This window comes from Tupaia chinensis, unplaced genomic scaffold (genome assembly GCF_000334495.1).
Source record: "Tupaia chinensis unplaced genomic scaffold, TupChi_1.0 Scaffold144031_1, whole genome shotgun sequence".
In the NCBI taxonomy this organism is placed as follows: Eukaryota; Metazoa; Chordata; class Mammalia; order Scandentia; family Tupaiidae; genus Tupaia; species Tupaia belangeri.
In genome coordinates this window covers 457,858-473,594 of record NW_006203883.1, presented here as the reverse complement: position 1 = coordinate 473,594, position 15,737 = coordinate 457,858, and the positions used below count along the sequence as shown (strand labels likewise).

General features: G+C 41.4%; 1 pseudogene; it reads right to left on the bottom strand.

The window, feature by feature from the left end:
• Positions 1-7,101: 7,101 nt before the first annotated feature.
• Positions 7,102-14,166, bottom strand: LOC102490741 (S-phase kinase-associated protein 1 pseudogene; annotated as a pseudogene).
• Positions 14,167-15,737: the final 1,571 nt, after the last annotated feature.

Sequence of the window (15,737 nt, the reverse complement as noted above, 5' to 3'; positions counted from 1 at the left end):
AATAGAAAGAAGAGCTATAGGGCATCGTAAAGTACTTAGCATTCCCTGGATACACATAGCTACTCTCCTAAAATCCTTCTACTGGATAATATTTCTCCTTTGTATTCCTGTTTTCCTGTTGGAACTTCCCTTTCATAACTGTCCTCCTATTTTATGGAAGAAAATATTAACTCCATCCCAATTTGGTATATCGCTCTGGGGATGAAAAACACATGGTACTACAGAAAAGGACAACTCTAGAGTGTGTTACTCCTACAGGATAGGGAAAAGCTTGAAACAAGGGAAAGGGTTCCTCTAGGCCATCAACTCAACAAGTCTCCACTATCTGTCTACCCTTTATCTACCTACTAATTAGAATTATCAAGTCAAATGATAGGCACATCCTAAAGTACGTATTGATGTGTTTATTTGAATTGACATTAAAAAAAAAATTGGGGGGGGAAGGTTTTTGCTATAGCACACATGCACTCACCAGAAAGGCAGAAACAGAGGTACAGAAAGCGAAAAAGCACTCCCCAGAGGGGATGGCCACACTGCAATCGCTTCTCCTCTATTGTCCTTTTGGGACCTTGAGCATGCACACACATGCACCCAGCGTGAGTGTAAGCCACCAGGTCCAGGACTCAAACCATGGTTGACTACATGGGAGTCCAGCAACATAACCATTACATCAACTGCTGGTCCAGAAGACATGAAAATTTTAAATTCAGGGCCAGCAGGTAGTATAGAGGTTAAGGTGATGGACTTCCACCTGGCCAACAGCAGTTTGAGTCCCAGACCCAGGAACTTGAAACTCATGCCAGGCATATGTGCATGTGTTACCAGAATCCCGAGAAGGATTGCAGCATGGCTATCCCCCTTGAGGAGTGATTTCTCACTTTCTCTCCTCTCTCTGTCTCTCCAGTTAGTGCACACACCCTGTAGCAAAAATCTCTAAAAAGAAAAGAAAAGGAAAAAGAAAAATTTTAATTAAAAAATAACTTGGTGGGGCCGGCAGGCAGTATGGTGGTTGAGGGTGCTGGACTCCCACATTGCTGACTGTAGTTTGGGTCCTGGACTTGGTGGCTTGCTTTCTCACTTTCCCTCTCTCCTTCTCTTCTCTCTCTCTCTCTCTCTCTCTCTGTCCATTTCTGGTCAAATTTAAATAAGTAAAATTAAATAATTCTTAAAAAAAAAAATAGAAAGAAAGAAAAATAACTTGGCTTACTACTTTGGCTGTTGACTACCAGGCAGGATAAGTGTGTGTAAGTATATTCCATAAATTAAGTTAGAGCCAGCTGATAGCATGGTGGTTATGGTGGCCTTCTGTGTGAGTCAAGTCCTGGACCCAGTGGTTTGAAAAATTCTCCACGTGTGTGTGCATGCAGGTCTAGAATCCTAAAACGAAGGGGAAATTGGAGGAGTAATTGCATCATGACTGTCACCCATGGGGATTGCTCTCTCGCTTAGCCTTTCTGTCTCAAGCAATTGCAAGTGGCCTTTGGCAATGGTTTTAGTTTTAAGTCAAACATCTCTCATATATTGACAAAAATACGTTTAGAGATACAATATTGAAGATTATATTAATGACCAAAAATGCATCAATGTTTTATTTTGCATATTTTACATTTAATTTGGGGCCAGCATGTAACAGGGTTTTCCCCTTTATTTTAGAGGAAGATACGGAAAAAGCATTATGATCACCATGTTAGCTCATATTTGAAATTGCCTCATTTCTTTTTTTTTTTTTTTTTTAAGTCTTTGCTATAGGGTCCATGTGCTCGCCAGAGAGACAGAAAGCGAGAAATCATCCCCCAGGAGGATAGCCACCTTGCAATCTCTTTTCCTCCATTCTCCTATCGGGATCTTGGGCACGCATGCACACGTGCCTGGCGTGAGTTTAAGCCACCAGGTCTAGGACTCGACCAGCAGTTGGCGGCATGGGAGTCCAGCGACATAGCCATTATGCTAACTGCTGGTCCCAAAATTGCCTCATCATTTTTAAGGCACAGGGCTGTCCAAGGTCTTAGAGTTAGTGACTGGGATGGAAATAGGAGTCTAATCTTTAGAGTCCCACATCTGTGTGTGTGTGTGTGTGTGTGTGTGTGTGTCTTCCTTCATACAGAAAATATATTTCTGCAATTCAAGCAAAAATATTTTGTTTAAAAATGCAACTTCTATTAAAAAGTAATCAAATTAGTTGTATATTGCTACATAACAAGTTATCTCAACACTGAGCAGCTGAAAACTACAATAATTTCTTATGTCAGTTTCTGTGGGTCAGGAATCTGGGAGTGGCTTAGCTGGGTGGGCTCTAGCTCAGGATCTCTGTTTTTTAAGTTTAATTATGTCTTCTGACAGAGAAAAAGACAGGCACCCCCAAGAGAGTCCTCACATGCAGTTCACCCCCAGTCTTAACCAGCCTGGATCACAGGTACACATCCACATGCCTAACATGTCAGGGAGGTACTGGGACGAGAACCCAGGGCCTTTTTGATGTGCATTCAGCTAGACCACCACTGCACCTCTACCTGCCCATCTCTTGCCAGAGCCTTTACCCAGGCTGCCTGAGTGATCTCATGACATAGTAACGGGCTTCCCTCAGATTCAGGGACCTGAGAGCTCCAGAAATAAGCCATCTTTAATACTCCAGTATTAGTAGAGACAGCATGTACTTCTGCCATGTTGTCTATTAGCCACACAGACCAGACCCGTATGATGGACAAGGAAACTGCATGTCACTAAGGGAAAAATGGAAGCTAAAAAAAGTTTTTCCATTAAAAAATACTGTGTGCATATAATATACCTTTATAAACACACAGAAAAGTGATGATAAGCTCTAATAATTATTGTAAATGTTGTTTCTGCTTAAGCTGTGTAACAGTCTGAGGAGAAAAATGAGAGTATTTTTCTTCTGATCTTTCATACTTGAATTTCTTTAGAAAGAACATACAATTTATACACACACACATATGTATGTATGTATACACCTACACACACACACATATATATAATTTAAAATATATGTGTGTGTGTATATATACATACATATATATATATATACATATACATATATATATATATATAGTTTTTCCAAAGGGTATGTGAGCTCCCCAGAGAAAGACAGGAAAAGTAAGAAATTACCCTCCAGGGGGATAGCTATGCCACAATCCCTTCTCCATTCTCCTGCCACTTTGGACACACACACACACACACACACACACACGTGCCCGGCGTGAATTTCAAGCTGCCAAGTCCAGGACTTGAGCTGTGGTCGGTTACATAGGAATCCAGCTCCTTAACCACCACACCACCTGTTGGCCCCAATATATATTTTGAAAAATACTAAAAATTTCTTTGGATAAAACTAAATATTATGTAGTAATGAGATGAGCACTTCTAACATGTTTTTAAACTATAATTTTGCTTAATTCTTTAGAAAAGTCATTTCTATACCAGTTCTATATCCTGTTCTCTACTTAATAGTATTTTGTAACATTTTTCCATATCAATAACTATTTTTCAAAGACATGGTTTTGAAGTACATGTAATTGTTTTTGGTATGAATGAAGCATAATTTAATTATATTCTCTTGTTCTATATCATGTATTTTATAACTTTTGCTTTTTAAAAAATTACCATTTAAAATATTCTTCTTCATAAAGTTTTGGTTTTGGCTACTTAGAAAAAACAAGTGAAATTCAGATCAAAATTTGAACACTTAACATGATGTGATCTTATTTGCTGAATTTGCCCTTACACATCTAAATTAGTTTCGTTTCCATTTTTTTCATAGTTTGAGACAATATTTTTTCAATAAAAATACAATTAATCTGTTTAAAAAAAAACTTCGGAATTATTAGAATTCAACAGTTTTCTTTTTCTAAAGATTTTATTTATTTATTTAGATTTGACCAGAGAGACACAGAGGGAAAGTGAGAAAACAAGCCGCCAGTCCAGGACTCAGCCCATGGTCAGCCATGTGGGAGTCCAACAGCCCAATCACCACGCCACCTGCTGGCCCCGTAGCAGTTTTCAATTGATAAAATTGTGTAGTAGAGGAAAGTAGAAATCTTTCTTGGGCTGGCCCAAAGTAGTTAAGCCCAGCCCTAGCGCCTTGAACACATCAGGTGTGTGTGGGTCAATGCCCCAAATCCTGATGGAATGGAGAAACTGAAGAAAACGGGTTATGGCATGACGATGCCCACTGGGAGGTGCTTGCTGCTTTTTCTGAGGAGCATACACACCTCCTGGCAATTAAAAAAGTCTGTGTATATGTATATATAATCTATTCCCAAGCCAAGAAACCAACAATCACGAAACATTACGTTCTGCACGGCTGTGGACTGCAGACTCATTTGGTTTGAGCCAATGTGTGTCCCATTGCTAATTACTAAATCACTTCCCGTGCTCGGGCTAATTGAGTGTCCCGACATTACCTTCCCTGACCTAATTATTTCCTTTCTTCTGTTTTGAAGAATGGTAGACTTCAAGATCCCTCCTGGTAGATGCTCCAACACTGCTCCGACCCTCTACTTGTGGAGTAGATGGTTATAAAATATTTTCATAGATTCAGGCACTGGTGCAGCAGTAACACAACTTGACCAGCGTGGAAAGGGACCTCACTTCACACCCTGAGACATCCCTGAACACACAGGGTATGCACATGTGCCCATGATCTATGCTACTGAGACTGATGTGGATCGCTGAAGAAAGACCCTATAGAGTGTGCCTGTCTCTCTGTTTTTCCATCTCTCTGTGTGTGTGTCTCTCATGGAAGAAATAAGCTAAAAAACAAAATAAAGCCCTTTTCTCCAGATAAAATACCTTTTTAGATCTCGTCTTGGCATATTTAAAATCTCTACACTTTGGATTTGAGTGTATGTTTGTGTGTTAGTTATTTTATTAACGTGCAACACAGAAAAACACATCTAAGTCTTGAGCTTGTCCAGAAACACATCTGTGTCCATCAGCAAATGAAGAAACCTCATTCTGCTCTTTCCCAACCTCAACCTCCACCCCTCAAGGAAGATCATAATCTAATAAATTGATTTTGCCTATACTTAAAATGGGTGTGTATAGGGGGTTATTGGAAAAGTCATGACGCATTTTTCTATGAAAAATGCATCATAACTTTTCCGACAACCCAATGTTATTTTGCTAATTCCTTCCTTTACGGAACTTTGTTTTACCTTCGTTTGTTGCTCTTTGTGTTTACTTCCTGACGTGTGATTAAGTGGACACAGTTGACCTAGCAACAATAATGTCCCTCTCTTTTGGTAAGAACATGTGAGACTTTTTTTTTTAATGAACCAAAATGCTGCACTGTTCTTTTTTGTCACAGAGTATAATTCCTAGACCTGAATCTGTTTTTTCAGAGAAAATTTTCAAGCACACACTTCTTTTCATACTAGTCATTACAAAGAAAATCATCCTTGCCTTGTCTAAAACAACAGTCACATTTTAAATGGATGGGATTCTTTTTTGAAAATGAAACCTTCATTGCTGCGTCTTTATTTGTTCATTCTTCTTCCCACGTTCAGCATTAACCACTGTGGAATTGGAGAGTAGAGGAATGAAATTGGTCGGCTTGTGCTTGGAGACAACATTCTGCCATTTAATTATCTGTTTAACTAATTACCAAGTCATTTAACTCTTAGTATCTACTTTGCCTAATAACAAAATTAGAGCCTGGATGAAATCAGTCCTTAAACCAGGACTATAAGCCACCCAAAGTAATATGCAAAATTTCTTCATCCGATTCCCAGTGGCCTGTGAGCGAACAGAAGTGATACGTAATTGCTTGCATTGCCAGTCCTCAAACCTCAGCGTGCATGAAGAGCACCCAAAGGGCTTATTGAAATCGACTGGTGCCCTTCCCCGCACCTTGGGTGTCTGAGAACTACTGGGCCTGTGTAAGGATTTGCTCTTCTAATGAGTTCCCAGGCGATGCCACTCCTGTGTCAGGACTACGGTGTGGGCACTGCTGGGCCACCTGGTTCCGAAGGCCCACTCCTATGCTGCCTTTCTCAAGTCCTTCATGTCTTCAGTAAAGGGACTCAGCTCTGCACTTGGGATTGCCACGTAGCACATGTAGCTTGGCAGGAAGCGGGTATCCAGTACATGTTTGAATTAATAAATAAATGAATGCACATTAAGAATTCCTGTTTAGGGGCCAGCCAGGGGTGTGGTGGTTAAGGTGACTGGATCTCATATAGCCAACCCTTCTCAAGTCCAGGACCTGGTGGCTTGAAAAACACACCAGGTACACATGTGTGCCCAAAATCCTGAAAGGAAGGAGAAAGAGAAAGGATTGCAGCATGACCATTCCCCATGAGGCTTGCTTTCTCACATTCTCTCTCTCTGGTGAGCACAAATGCCCTCTGACAAGTAAAAAAGAAAAAAGAACAGAACAGAACAGAATAGAAAAAGCCCTTCTCAGAGAAGCAGTCATAAATTCATTCTAATGAGTTTCTATACCTTCTTTTGAAAGTTTGGCCTGTTACTTAGAATGTGGATTCATGCACTAAGCAGAAATGTATTATTATTCATTGTGTCATCCTCTTAAGTACAGCCAATAAAATGTGGCCCATAATTTATTTATAAAATGATCCTGACACTATCCAAAGAAGACTACAGTGAGGGTGGTGTAACCTAGCTCTAGCAACATACTGATGGCCATGAACCACACACTGAGCACAGAGTGCTAACCAAGTGTGCACCCCTCAGCCTACCCCCTGCATCCTAGAGCAGGTCTAAGGTAAAATATCACGGGGCTGGGTCACTAGTTCTCACACATCAGTGTGCCTCAGCCTTCCCTGGAGGACTTGTTAATAATAGATTGCTGACAGCAGTCCCAGAATTTCTGACTCAGTACAGCAGGGCTGGCACCTGAGGATTTGCTTTAGGAACAAGTTTCCAGCTGTTCTTGCTGCTGCTGCTACGCCAGGGACCACACACAGACCCTCTGAGCTAGGTAGTTTCTAATTCCTTATTAACCAGCAGGTGGAAGTAACACAACTGCACTGAGTGGAACTTCATTTAGACAGTTCAAGGACTACGTAATTGCCCTCGTTTCTTGCTTGTCTCCCAAATTCCTGTGGCTGAACCTCTGAAGTATTCTTACAAGGTGCAGGAACGTTGGAAATTGCTCAACTCCAACAGCCTGGCCTTCTTACAGCAGACAAAAGCCTTTGAGTAAATGATCAACTCATTCTTAGCATTCTCTTTCCATATAGCAGGACAACCTGGAGGTTTTCTAAGTGTAGTCTCCAGAAAAGCAGCATCAGCATCACCTGGGAGCCAACCAGGACGCAAACGGGCAGGGTCAGCTCCAGACCTGCTAAATCAGAAACCAGGAGTGACCCCAGAAGTGTCTTTTCCCAAGCCCTCCCCCCCCTCAACCCCCAGTGATCCGGACACATGCTCAGGCCTAACCTAAGCTTCAGGTGTCAGACCATCTTGAAACTCATCCCTAATGAGAAATAAGGGAACGTAGATCCTAAGAAGACGCAGGACTAGGCTTTGGCACAAGAGATCAGTGAGATGGTAGAGTTTGCTTTTCTTGAAGACCGATTAGAGACTGGAAAATATCTTTGAGGGCAAGAAAACATCTTTCAGGGGGTTTCCCCTGATGACGAGAGGATAGAACCAGGTAAGAGGAAGAAATTCTGGTGTTCTGTAACACAGAAAGGTATATAGAGTTAACAATTGTGTTGTGTATTTCAGAATAGCTTAAAGAAGATTTTGAATGTTCCCAACACAAAGGAATGATAAATATTTGGAGATGATGAATATGCTAATTACCCTGATTTGATCATTACACATTGTACTAAAGTACTAAAAAAATCACACTATCCCATAAATATGTATAATTATTATGTGTCAATCAAACACGATAACTTCTTTTTTTTGGAGAGATTTTCACTGTAGGGCTCATGCGCTCGCCAGACAGACAGAGAGAGACATAGAGACAGAAAGCGAGAAATCACCCCCCAGGGGGGATGGCACACCGCAATCCCTTCTCCTCCATTCTCCTCTTGGGATCTTGGGCATGCATGCACACGCGCCCGGCGTGAGTTTTAAGCCACCGGGTCCGGGACACGAACCGCGGTCGACTACGTGGGAGTCCAGCGACATAGCCATTACGCTAACTGCTGGTTCCCAAACATGATAACTTCTATAAACAAGTTAGAAGGCCAGCTGCTGGCATGGTGATTAAAGTGGCTGGATTCCACATGGCCAACATTTTAGTTTGAGTCCCCAACAGTCACTTGATTTTCAAATCATGCTGAGCACGTGTGTGTACATGCCCAAAACCCCAAGAGGAGATTGCAGCATGGCCATCCCCTATGGGGGAAGAGAGGAGGGTTCTTTCAACAACAAAAAACAAAACCAGGATAGATGTCAGTGCCTTGTACCTGTATGACTGAGATCAAGCTACGAAAATAGCTGGTAGCTAATCCCTTCTTCATTCTCCTCTTGGAGTTTTGGGCATACACTCATATGTACCTGGTGTGTTTATCTTTTCTCTCTTTTTTTATTTTTAGAGGTTCTTACCTTGGGTGCATGTGTTGGCTGGAGAGAAATAGAGTCAGTGAGAGGGAATATGAGAAATCACCCCCCAGGGAGGATAGCCGTGCTGAATCCATTCTCCTCCATTCTCCTCCCAGGATCTTGGGCACTCATGCACACGTAGCTGGTGTGTTTCATGCCGCTGGGTCCAGGACTCAAACTGCGATTGGCACGTGGGATTCCAGTACTTTAACCACTGTACCACCTGCTGGCTCTCACCCAGCATGTTTTTCAAGCCACCAAGTCTGAATCTAGAACCATGTCAGACCTGGGATCCAGCTTCCTTAACCACCATGCCATAGGCTGGCTCCTTCAACCTGCTCCTTACTGATCAATGAAATCAAAATGTGTTCAGGATTGTTTTTCTTTTCTTTCCAGTATGCTCATCAATAAGTATAATAGCAGCTTTTTAAATACAATGGAATCCCTAGATGATCACTTACAACATACCTATAACTTCTCAATAATAGGGAGGAACATGGGAGCAACAGAGAGAAGTGTATGTATAGACGTATACAAGAGTCTAGACAGGAGACACTAGGCTAACCAGCTGGTAACAAAAGATTTGTCATTCTGATGCAATAAAATAACAGGTGAAAAATTTGATCACTTATCTTTTCTCAGCCCAGCCCTAAAGTGTTTCCATGGATGTTAGAAAAAAAGCTGTTCACCGTGTCCAGATGGCCTCTACTCTTCTGTTCAAATAAAAAATGTTTTATATTATGTGTATACTGAGTGGCTTCTGAAATAGTATGAGCAATAATAATGACCCAGAGATTATTTACAAGTGCATTGTTTAATATCCGGGTATTTTGAGTCATTGCAGTAATATAAGGTAATATTGTTGTTGCTTTCTAGTTTAAGTTCACTTTGATCTGAGGACATAGGGTGGTTTCCATGCTTTCATGTGGAGACTTGTTTTATGGCCCAGCATATGGTCTATCTTGACGAATGTATCACATGTACTTGAAAACAGTGAGTATTCCGCAGTTGTTGGGTGGAGTCTTCTATAAATATCTATAACGTCATGGTGGCTGACAGTGTTCAGAGATTCCGAGCCTTTAATGATTTGTTTTCAGCCTAGTTACTATATCAAATGCAGATGAAGAGTGGCAAAATCTCCAGTTCTGATTGTAAACTTTGTTTCTGCTAATTTGGCCAATTTTGTTTCATCTCTCTGAAAACTCTGTGATTAGATGCATACACATTTATGATTGCTATATCTTTCTCATGAGATAGCCTCCCCCCCATAGGACTTGTATACTTTCCAGAGAGAGAGAGAACTCAAAAAAGCAGGCCACAGGGGGGATGACCATGCTGAAATCCCTACTCCTCCCTTCTCCTCTCATGATTTAGGGCATGCATGCACATACCCTGGTGTGTTTTTCAAGCTGCCTGGTCCAGGACCCAATTGAGCAGTTGTCCATGTAGGATCCAACCACTTTAACCTCCACACCATCTCCTGGTCTATCCCAGCCAGTTTTTTATTATGAAATGCCTTGCCAACCTCTGGTAATGTTTGTCTTGAAATCTACTTTACCTGATATGAGTATAACCTTATAGGCGGACTGCTTGCATGGCACATCTTTTTCACCCATTTAGTGTCAACCTATTTGTGTGTTCATACTTAAAATATGACAGCACATTACTGACTAAACTTTTGCGCAAAATCTAGGGCTGGCTCTATAGTCCAGTGTTAAGAGATCCATGACTTACTACAGTCTGAAACCTGGTCCTAGTGGCTTGAAAAACACTGGACCATGTGCATGCATGCCCACAATCCTGACGGGAGAGAGAAATGGAGGAAAGGTGACTGTGGGCATGACCACACCCCCATGGATGGTGTTGTCTCCTGCTTTCTTTCTGTATCTCTTTAAGAGGGCATGTGCACTCTATAAATTTTTTTTAATGGAAAAACAAAAATAAAATTCTAATCTCTGCTTTTTTTCATGATAAACAGAATTTTTTTTTTAATTTTAGAGTTGAGTGGAAACATTGTAACTTGCCCTTGTGGCATTTCACTAGATTAACCTATTAGTAATTAAAAAATAAAGAAGAGGGAGTGACAGTTAGCATAATGGTTCTGCCACTGGACTTCCATGTAGTCGACCATGGTTCGCGTCCCAGACCTGGTGGCTTAAACTCACGCTGAGCACGTGTGCGTGTGTGCCCAAGATCCTAAGAGGAGAATGGAGGAGAAGGGATTGCAGCGTGGCCATCTCCCCTGGGGGTGATTTCTCGCTTTCTGTCTCTCTGTCTCTCTCTGTCTTTCTGGCAAGCACATGTGCCCTATAGCAAAAACCTCTCTCTCAAAAAAAAAAAAAAAAAAAGAGAGAGAGAGAATAACAAGCAACAAACTTTAACTTAAAAGTTAATATTTAGTGAGATAAGAATTGAAGAGGATTGGGACCAGCCGTTATGGTAATGGCTATGTCGCTGAACTCCCATGTAGTCGACCGTGGTTCAAGTCCCAGACCCAGTGGCTTCAACTCACACTGGGCATGTGTGCATGCGTGCCCAAGATCCTGAGAGGAGAAGGGATTGTGGCGTGGTCATCCCCCCTGGGGAGTGATTTCTTGCTTTCTATCTCTCTGTCTCTCTCCATCTTTCTGGTGAGCACACATGCCCTATAGTAAAAACCTCTCCAAAAAAAGAAAAACAAAAAAAGAAAAAAGAATTGAAGAGGATTTGTGCTCTCATGGTGTCTATAGTGTTCTCAGATAATCAGGTATCAGTGATTTGCAGACTTCCATTCATGCCTTTTTTTTAAATTTATTTTTTAAATTATTTTTAATTGACACACAATGATTGTATATATTGATGGACACAGTGTAATTTATTTAGTATAGGAATACAATGTATCATGATCAAGTCACTGTAATTAGCATATCTATCTCAAACATATATGTCTACTTCATGTTGGGACTATTCAAAATTCTCTTTTTCTTTTCTTTCTTTCTTCTTTTTTTTAAAAAAATTTGCTAGAGGGTGCATGCACTTGACAGACACAGTGAATGATCATGTCACAATCCCTTCTCCATTCTCTTCTCAGGATTTTGGGCACGTACACACACACCTGGTGTCTTTCCCAGGCCAGCAGGACTTAACTTGCTCAGCTGGCCATGTGAGACCTAGCCACCTTAACCACCATGCCACCACTGGCCCCCAAATTCTCTCTTTGCTTTTTTGAAATGTACAGGTGATTGTTAGCTATAGTTACTTTACTGTGCTATGAAAGTGTAGGACTGGGCCAGCCTGTGACATGACGGTTAAGGCAACTGGATTTTATATGACAGACTCTGCAGCTCGAGTCTCAGGCCCTTCCTCTTGAGAAACATGCCAGGTACATGTATGTGAGTGTGCAAAACCCTGAAAGAAGGGAGAGATGGAGGAGAAAGAATTTCAGAGTGCACATCCCTCATGAAGGCTACTTTCTCACTCTCTCTTTCTCTTTCTCTTTTTCTCTCTGTCAGTCTCCCAGGCAAACTCATGCACCCTCTGGCAAAAGGAAGAAAAAAGAAAGAAAGAAAGAAAGAGAGAGAGAGAGAGAAAGGAAGGAAGAATGAAAGAAGAAAGAAAGAAAGAAAGAAAGAAAGAAAGAAAGAAAGAAAGAAAGAAAGAAAGAAAGAAAGGAAAGAATGCTAGGACTTACACCACATATCTACCTGTGAGTTTGTATTCATTAACCACCACCTCCCCATGTCCCTCCCTCCCCCCTGCACCCTTCAGCACCTCTACTAACTTCTATTCTACTCTGCTACGGCTAAATTCTTTAGTTTCTACTTATGAATCTCTGGCATGATTGGTCTATTATTGATAGGAATGGTTTTTTGGGGGGAGGTTGGGTTTTTTTTTTTTTTAGAGAGAGATTTTTGCTATAGGGCACATGTGCTCGCCAGAAAGACAGAGAGAGATAGAGAGACAGAAAGGAAGAAAACAGCCCCCTGGGGGGATGGCCACACCTGAGTCCCTTTTCTTTCATTCTCCTCTTGGGATTTTGGGCACACACACACACATGCACCCGGCATGAGTTTAAACCACCAGGTCCGGGACTCGAACCACAGTTGACTACATGGGAGTCCAGTGACATAGCTATTATGCTTTTTTAATTAATTGAATTTTCAAAGAATTATTTAATTTTCTTTACCATTATTATTATTTGAATTTGCTACAAGGCACTTGTACTCACCAGAAAGAGAGAAAGAGAGGGAAAGTGAAAAAGTAAGTTACCAGGTCTGGGACTCAAACCACAGGTCAGCCATGTGGATGTCCAGTGCCTCAACTACCACACCCACCTGCTGGCCCCTAACTGAATATTTTTAGCATTCCATTTTAACTTATCTATTGCCTTTTCACAATAATGCTTTATGTTCTCTTTGTAGTAGTTGCCCTAGGAATTATACAGTCTCAAATTTTCATTGCAGCTAGAGTTAATATTATATAAAATATAACTGTATAGCCAGCGACATAGCCATTACGCTAACTGCTGGTCGCTACAATGACAACTTTTAAAAGATCACCGAAGTTAAATGGACAATCAACTAGGCAGAAATAGCTTTACAAGAAGAGGAAAAGTCAAAAATGCCACTTTCTATAGAGAATTCACAGTTCAGTTTTATTCAGAGCAAAAAAAAAAAAAAAGAAAAGAAACTTTCAATCGTACTGGAAGAAACTCAGCCATAGATTTGTAAACTGTACTCAAACTACACACGCAATAGGGACAATATTCTGCTAATACAATTGATTTGCTGCTGCATTTGTCTACTGTTTGTCTAATATTAACAATTATAAGCAGAACAGTGCAGCTAGTATATGGAACAATTCTTCGTGTTACAGTGTCAAGCACAACTTATTTTTTTCTTTTTTTGGAGAGGTTTTTGCTATAGGGCACCTGCACTCACCAGAAAGGCAGAGAGAGACAGAGAAACAGAAAGTGAGAAATCACCCCCCAGGGGGGATGGCCACACCACAATCCCTTCTCCTCTCAGGATCCTGGGAATGCACGCACGCGCACCTGGCGTGAGTTTAAGCCACCGGGTCCAAGACTCGAACCGCGGTCAACTTCATGGGAGTCCAGTGACATAGTCATTACGCTAACTGCTGGTCCTTCAGGCACAACTTTGCACTTCTCTTCACACCAGTGATTCTCTTTGCATACCTGGCTTCCTCCTCTTCAGTAAAGTCATTTTTGATATTGAAAGTCTTGCGAATCTCCTCAATTTTTCCCTTGATCATACGGGCAACAGTCTTGCATGTAACATCAAGTAAACCTTTGATGTCTAAGCAGTTTGCAGCTAGGATAAGTTTAAAAAGTGTTCCTTGGTCAACCTTCTGAAATTCTTGGTCTCAAACAGGAATGTCATCTGTTCACTTCTCTTTGTTCTCATCATCTTCAGGAAGAGGAGGGTCATCCTTGTGGTGGGTACACCTCTGAGTGACCTTTTTTTAATATTGCTGTATTAACATTTGGTAGAGGAACTGGGTCGTCATCTCCTTCATCATCCATTCCCAAATCTTCCAACATGGTCTTGATAGTCCCAGACCTTTTGGCAATTTCCACATCAACTTCAAATATCTCTCCATCAGAACTCTGCAAATTAATTGAAGGCATGGTGCCCAGTCTCAGGGAGATGGCTGGCCAGAGGCTGACAGAGTGGAACGGGGTTGGCAGGCAAGAGAAAGGAGCAGAACAAGGCCACCTAATAGTCTGTTGATAAATTTCCATAGTTTACTTTTGTTTTTTAAATTTATTTTATTGTACATTTTTTCCTTACCTTCAGTCATTGAGTATCATTACAGCATACCAAACAAATTTTCCCATCATGAATACACTATATATTGGTTCAGTCAAAGATACTACATTACAGGGTCCACAGGTGGCATGATGTTTAAGGCGCCTGGACTCCCATGTGACTGAGCACGGTCCGAGGCCCAGATCTGGCAGCTTGCTTTCTCACTTTCCTTCTCTCTCATTGTCTCTCTCTGATCAAAGAAAAAAAAAAAGACAATGAATAAAATTTAAAAATCAAGTAATTTTTGGGAACCAGCAGTTAGCGTAATGGCTATGTCGCTGGACTCCCACGTAGTCGACTGCAGTTTGCGTCCCAGATCCAGTGACTTAAAACTCACCCCGGGCACATGTGTGTGCGTGCCCAAGAACCCGAGAGGAGAATGGAGGAGAAGGGATTGTGGCGTGATTTCTTGCTTTCTGTCTCTATGTCTCTCTCTGTCTGTCTGGCGAGCGCACATGCCCTATAGCGAAAACCTCTCCAAAAAAAAAAAATCAAGTAATTTTTAAAAAAGATATTACCTTACACATTATCAACAGATAATTTTCCATTTTTGTGTCCCTTAAGTGTTTTGCTTTTCTTTTTCCCTTTGATTCCCTCCCTCTCACACTCCCCTGCTTTCCACCTTCCTCCTGCACTGTCTCTAGTATCACCACTGTTCTCCATGCTTTTATTTTTTTTTTTTCCAGAGGTTTTGCCTTAGGGTGCACATGCTCACTGGAGAGAGAGAGAAAGACAGACACAGTGAGTGGGGAAGTGAGAATTCACCCCTCAGGGGGGATGGCTACACTGCAATCCCTTTTCCATTCTCCTCCCAGGATCTTGGGCATGCACACACACGTGCACACGCGCACACACACACACACACACACACGCACACGCACACACACACACACACACACCCCGCAGTGTGATTTGTAAGCCACTGGATCCAGGACTCAAACTGCAGTCAGCCACATGGGAGTCCGTCAACATAACCACTACACCATCTGCTGGTCCCCTCTCTATGCTTTTATAATATCCAGTCTTTCATTTTTTATCGTAGAGTGAAGACATTCAGTATATATTGAGTGGGGACATACAATGCCTCTCTTTCATGGTCTAGCTTCCTTTGCTTAGCAATAGATCTTCCATATTTGTCTACTTGCTATCAAATGCCAGGGTCTTATTGTTATTTATAGCTGAGTAGTCTTCCATAGTATATATGTGCCACACTTTTCAATCCATTCATCTGTTCATGGACATTTGGGTTGGTTCAATGTCTTAAGAGTTATGAATAATGTCACAGTAAACATGGGTATGCAAGTGCTTTTCTGATCAAGTGTGTACCTATCCTTTGGATAGATACCCAGGAGTGGAATTGCTGGATTATATGGTAGTTCTATTTGTAGGTCT